This window comes from Palaemon carinicauda, chromosome 31, assembly GCF_036898095.1.
Source record: "Palaemon carinicauda isolate YSFRI2023 chromosome 31, ASM3689809v2, whole genome shotgun sequence".
NCBI classification, from domain to species: Eukaryota; Metazoa; Arthropoda; class Malacostraca; order Decapoda; family Palaemonidae; genus Palaemon; species Palaemon carinicauda.
Genome location: NC_090755.1, coordinates 82,923,011 through 82,930,150, shown reverse-complemented (window position 1 = coordinate 82,930,150; position 7,140 = coordinate 82,923,011). Strand labels below are relative to the sequence as shown.

Genomic DNA, 7,140 nt, shown 5'->3' with positions numbered 1-7,140 from the left:
ATGTGTAGTATATTTCTGCTTTGAAATCATTGTACCGTATGTACACACATACAAATATGTAGACACAGACAATAGGAAAGTTGTGTTCAGTGATATACCTCCGAGAGAATGGAAGCAATTTTTCCTTGAATTCAATGAATCCTAACTTAATACAATTAGCAGTTTCCTTGTCAGCTGCAACAGCTGTTGTAGCTGACAAGGAAAAACTGCTAGTTGCAGTGATTGAGTGATTTAACGTACTGTATGATGGACGAGAGAGTTCCTGTTTTGTCCATCTCCTCACTGTGATCTATGTTAGTTTTAGATGAGTCAACAGGTTCCAGATTTTTGGCATAAAAATACTTTAATTGTGCTTTCACTGATGAGTTTTGATTGCATGAAAAACAGTTTCCCTTAGGTAACCTTAATACAAGGACAAGAGGAACAGACATTTTACCAACTTCAATAAGCAATGTCAAATAGGAGGACTAAATTTTACTTCCTTATTATAATAAGTTATGCACTGATGGTGTTCCAGTTATGATGGCTAAAAACTAGGGATTTATTGAACATCTCCAGAAAGCAAATAATTGATTTTTTTTCAATGAAAACAGTTAAGTGTGTTTAAACAGATACAACTTTTTACTGGGATGTTGCATTTTTTTATAAGATGTGATTGTTTATAAAGTACCTTCTTGCCAATATAAAATATTTGAAAAGGTTATATTGTTGATATTTATAAGGTATCTTTTCCAAAAGATTAATATCATTTCATTTATCTCTTCAATACAAAGAACCTACTTGCTTAATTAAAGTAATTTGAAAATGACATGCTTTCGATATTATTCATTTACTTACGGTAGTTTGAAAACTACCCAAACTTGAATGAAATATTTTTAAATTTAGTTTTCAATATAATTAATTTACTGGTTACTTGTATAAAAAGTACTTAATTCAAATATTTGAAATTGTAATGCTTTACATTTTTATAAACCTGTTACTTTTTCTTTAGATTACTAGTAAATTACTTGGAGGATAAAATAACCAACAAATTCTATGCGGCCTTAAGGAGCATTGAAGAATTGCAAGATGGCCTTCATCCAAAAAAAGGGTTCCCCACCCCTGCTAGACTATTAGTTCTTAAACACTAAAGGCTTATACATTCATAGCACTCACAACAGCATCTAGCCTCTAAAAAAGCATGAAAGCTCGAGTAGCTTTTAGATTGAGCATGAGCAACAGTATTATCATTATCATTATTAGCCAAGCTACAACTCTAGCTGGAAAAGCAGGATGCTACAAGCCTAAGGACTCGTACATGGAAAACAGCCAAGTGACGAACGTATATAGAAATAACGAATATACTATGCAAGAAAGTAAAAAAAAAAAAAAAAAAATTTGTAAAATATATGATTTTGATGTTGAAATAAATTTCTAATTTATAAACAATGAAATAAGAATTAAGTCAACCTGTTTGACAGAAAACCATTTGCAACTAGCTTAAACTCATCAGGTTCCACTGATACAACTGCCATGGAATAAATTTTCTAGAATATCACAAATAAAAAAAATAACCTAGCTTTCCTAACTATAAAAACCTTACTCTGGTAATATCCCAGATTTTAAGTAATTTGTATTTTTCCTAACAGTACTTACCTCGAACTACTTTCTTAGGAGTATCTGGATCTCCTCCCTAACCGACCAAGAATTTGAGTAGGCTAGGTTTCTGTCTAAAGACAGACATGCATGGAGGAACCTATATCCTTTCAGGAAATAAAGTCTGAAATGTATTGCCAATAGAAAAGTGGTGGATCTACATATCGCTACCTCATTGCAAGAGGGTCGTAACTCCAAATTCCTGATTTTTCAGGAGACGCATTTGAAAGTTGCTAAGTCCTATGAATTTGATCATGTTTCACAATCTTCTTAGTGCCATCTCTCGGCTGCTAATTCACCTAGATTTACGACTCTTTTACCAAAAGATGCAGAATCAATTTGGCAATCTTGTACACCATATAACTCAAAACTAGCAAATTTGGAGTTACGACCCTCTTGCAATGAGGTAGCGATATGTATATAAGGTTAGTCTCTATGGCACTGTCACTGTCCCTTCCCTCTGCCATTCTTAAGAGAACTTTAAAGCTTCAGTGTCAGGTCCTTGTCCACTGAGAACTCAATTCATCTTCTAGGCTGGAGGTTTGACTTCTCGTGGAGGAAATGCTTGCTTGAAGCTACATTTAAGCTTAGACAATCCTCATGATGAGAAAAATCTAATCCCTTTTGTCTAAAGACTGGGTTTAGCGCAGAGTGGTAGCCCTTCAATGCTGAGACTAAGATAAGAAAGACACCTGCTAGCTTGATAGAGGCTCTGACTAGAGAAGTACCCCTTCTATTACACCAGTTACAGAAGATGGCCCACATTGTCTGCTAAACAGCTGCATAGGATCCTCAAAGGTATTCAGGAATCTCCAGTGAAATGCCTTGCAAAATGCCGTTCGCTCGTATGCTGGATAGTCTCTTCTCATCGAGTGACAGGGACATCACAGGGTTGTGGTGTGTCTGCAGGTGGGGTAGGCAAGGAGCATGACTTAGTCTTAGTACAGTTTGGTCCGAGGCCATTTGGAAGCCACGAAGATTACTCCGAGATTCAGAGTAGTCAATACCCTATTGACTACCCTTAGGATTGGGCAAAACTGCAGAAAACAAGTCTTGAGTCTGCTGATGCAATCGCCTGATGGAAAGGTTCTCGCTGCTGTCACATATATCAGCATTCTCAGGTACTTGGTCTTCTGCTAGGGCATGAGTAATCTTTATTCAATTTACCACAATCCCCAATTGTGACAGGAGAGAAGCTTGTCCAGATGCTGATTTAGCTGTTCCCAAGAGGAGAACAGGATAAGCCCATCGTCTAGGTATCTTGGGAGACACAGTCAGCATGCGACCTAGCAGAGATGGAGGGGACCGGTCGAGGTCACAGCTGGGACAAAAATGGTGAATTGGACTATGGAAGTAAACAAGTCAATCCCTCCCCTTCTCCCTAACACTTGATCTCGCTAAGCGTTTGTTTTTCACAGCAGAGTCAACGAGGTCCTTAAATACTCCTCCTTAAAGGACGAGGGTTTGTATTCACATTGGATCAATAACTCATTTGGTCCAAAGACAAACCTGAACACTCATCTCATTTATCCTCTTTATTACAAACTTTGCAAATTCACTTCCAGCAAGATGAGTGCCCATCCAAATTCCATACTTTCTGCCTACACCTTTCGGTCTTACACATCTTAACCAAGATTGAAGAATCATTGGATGATTAACCCATAATATTTTTACAGTATATATAAATTTAAAAAATTCTAATCAGATTGATTAATAAAAACTCAAAAAACCGTCAGGTACTGTATATCATCAGGTAACCAATTAATCAGCTGAAGAACCTTAATTCTTTGAATCAAATACACGTTTATTCTCAAACACCTGAGAGTAGTAAGTGACTTGCAAATGGTGCACTGTTGCTTAATTTGTGACCGGATATGCAGGTATTCAGCCATCCTATTTTGATGGTTCTTTAGAATTTTCTCCTACTGATTCAAACCTCTACAATTTGGCGAATGACATGACCTTAGAAGCCTTCGTTCGGAGATGTAGGTCACTACCGTGTAGTTGTCGCTCATCAACACCACAGAGTGGCTTTTGAGTCCCGAGAAGTGAAGTGGTTCTTGTGGAATGCCAGGGTTGTTGCAAGACCACATAAATCACGTGCTCTAGAAAGGGTCCCCGGTGACGCTTCCCCTGAGGATTTATATGCTCTTCTAACTGTTTCCAAGTAGTTGATGTGAAAAAAAGGCCTTATTTTCTTGAGACCACAAACCTGAAAACTACTCTCTTCCTAGGTGAACGCCCCACCCTCAGCGTGATGCACATGAGAATAGAAAGTACTTCGGGAGACTTTAAAGGATGATCCTGCTAACAGGTTCTCCTTTCTCAACCACCTTTGGAGATTTCACACTACCTCCTAGGGCACTGACAGCAGGGTTGCAGTGTGGTCAGATGTTCAAGACCATTGGCTCTTAAAAGCCCCCTGCACCGAGTGAGATGCTTCTCCTGAAGGGGACTAACTTCTTCGAAGGGGCGAGTGTCCTAGGAGCTTTTGCCAAGAGTGGGCAGGAAGCTACTTTCCTCCCAAGAAGGTTTCTGCCACTTTCCTGAATCTTGCTACCATGATGGCAAATGGAAACGCTCTAGCCTGGGCCGAGTCGATATTCCGATATTCATGCCTTGATGCCCGATGTTCTGTTGGGGGACGAGACTAGACTTTTTTTAATTTTGGGGTAATCAATTTCTTTCAAAAGTTGAGAAGATACTATGTTCTATATGCAGGGTTTGAGAATGATAGGAGAAGCCAGTTATCCAGATATCTCGGAATCCTTATGTCCATGGCATAAGCCCAAGATGAGACAAGGGAAAAGATCCTGGTAAAGACTCGAGGTGCTGTTGACAGGGTGAAGCACAGCACCTTGAAGCAGAAAATTTTGTCTCAAAACAGAAACCTTAGGTATTTCCTTGAGGCAGGATGGATGGGGACCTGAACCTACGTATCCTTTAGGTCTATGGTCAGAAGGGAGTCATTCTTCCCGATGACCTAAATAACAGAGGCAGAAGTCTCTATTTTGAACCTTGTTCATAAGACAAACTTATTCAAATGGGACAAATCTATGACAGGTCTCCAACCTCTGGTCAGCTTCCTACCAAGTATAGATTACCAAAGAAGCCCAGAAAATTGTTAAAGACTTCCTCTATGGCTCCTTTGTCATATATCTTTGACTCCTTCTCTAATAAGAGGAGATTCTTTATTGAGCCTTCAAACAGAATGATCAAGCTGCCAAAGTCAGACTCAGAGGGGGCAAAATGTCTATAAAAGGGACTCAATACTCTGAATGCAGTACTCCCATGGTCCAGGTAGCTTTGTAGGCATCCCCCTACTGGTAGTAAGTTGAGGGTTATGCCTTCCCAAGAGGGAGCCTCTGCAGCCCCAACCTCTGCGGTCGTGGGAGTCCTCTACAACAAAAGATGGGCTGAGGGACTTGCCTCCTAAGATGTTGAAAGTCAGTATGAGGAAGAAGTCATATTTGCTGGTTGACCTGCTTAAAAAGACTAGTTCCTTTGGAGTAGTTGAGGGGCAAGCATCCTTGGTGCCATAGCTCTCCTCCAACCACCACATTGGAGGTCCTCAAACAGTGTCCCTAAAAGACTACTATTTACTACATATAGTTAGGATAGTGTCACATCTTTTTACGATGTAGTTACTCCAAAGGGAGACTATCCAACGAAGAACAACTCCAGAACCTTGGCTCATGACCACGAGAGATCTTCAAATTGTTTGAGGGCGCTCTCAGCCACAGATTAGTCAAAGCGAAGCGTGATACTGGCCACGACCTGTGGTCCAATCAGGAACAAGCCTGTAAGGCAGATATAGCTGCTACCTCTGTACAGTATTCTGCATCTTGAGACCCGAGAAAATGGAGGGGAGGTTAATTAATTTGTCGCCGGTACACTGGATACTAGGTTGGCAACATTGGCATCGATAGGGAGTGGGCTCGGATGGTTACCAGAGGGGACATAAAATCTATCTCCTCTGGCATGAAAATGCCAAGGGAGGCAGTTTAGAGGTCCTGCTTCCTTTAAGGAAATTCTCCGAGGCTGAAACTTGTGTATTAAATAAGTCTAGAGTGTCTCGAGTCTGATCACAGAGCGCCACATCAAACCGATGTTTCAGGCTTTGAGATTGAGGGAATAATGCGTCTATAATATACCGCATATTAGCGATTTGTGCGCAGTGAGGCTCGTCTAGGCCATCAAAGCAACAGATTAGACCCATGATCTTGATGAAATGCGATGCTTACGAACCAGACACCAAAACCTTGAGGGGGTCTACATCAGCTGAGCTGGTGCCTGCACACTCAGCGAGGTTTCCTTGAGAGTTATTAATAGTGATATCCTGATTACTAAATGGTTCCACTTTAGGGATAACTGGCAGTTTTACCTAGATAGTTATGTTAGAAGACAACTTTTCTTCAAACGTCCTTCCTCTCTCTAAAAAACATGACAAATTCGGAGATAATTTGTATTTTTCCTAACCATACAAACCTTAGCTATTTACATAGGGTATTACTTTTGGCGTAGCTGAAATGACGAGCCATTAGATTTTAACGAGGGTTAAACTACCCCCGTGCTAGTTAGCACGGGGGGGAGGGGAGGGGTAGCTAGCTACTCCTCCCCCCCCACACACCGGTGAGCTGCCTCACTTCACTTAGAGGTAGGACTTGTCTTGGGGGACAGGGCTGGAGGGCAAATATGTGTAAATAGCTAAGGTTTGTATGGTTAGGAAAAATACAAATTATCTCCAAATTTGTCATTTGTTCCGTAACCGTAATACAAACCACGCTATTTACATAGGGTGACTTACCCTTAGGTAGGGTGGAAAGTCCCCAGCCTTACTGGCTTTGGCTTACCCGGGGACTCAGAATCCGAGTGAGCAGCACTCGAGATAAAGTCCCTGCACCTCGCAAGTAGCAAGAAACGTGCGGCTTACATAAGCTTGTGTGTGGAGGGAAGAAGTGTGACTTGTCCTAGGAAGTCGACCTGAAGTCCTTTAGCTGGAATTCTAGGCTAGGACGTTCCCAATACCACCTCGTCAGGGTATGGGGGACGCGACAGTATTAACTTAATACTAAGAACACAAGGAAGCATGGTTTACCTACATAGGTTTGAGGTCAGCTATGCAGAGAACCCAAGATGCTGCTTTCCCCAAGAGAGGGGAGGATGAAGAAAGAAGTAAGGGCCAGACATACGTCTTTCATTCATGCAGTCTAAAACCGGGTAACAATGCCCTCAACCTTCTGCTACCTGTCCATTAAGGAGCCTGAGGTTAGACCAGCTGTTGTGTAGCCACCACAAGGCCGATAGAAAACGTATCGAGGCTCCTGTGGGTCACGTCCTGCAGGTAGTGGGCTGTGAAGGCCGTTTGACGCTTCCAGACACCAGCTTGTAGCACCTGCGTCACAGAGTAGTTCCTCTTGAAGGCCAGGGACGTTGCGATGCCTCTGACATCGTGTGCTGTAAGGCGACGTGACGGAGGAGGGTCTGGATTCAGGGCGTGGTGGA

The 7,140-nt window shown here is 41.6% G+C and overlaps 1 protein-coding gene across 1 annotated transcript in view; it reads right to left on the bottom strand.

The window, feature by feature from the left end:
- LOC137624583 (TATA box-binding protein-like 1) overlaps nucleotides 1-7,140 on the bottom strand; it is a 44,791-nt gene that overhangs the window by 10,308 nt on the left and 27,343 nt on the right.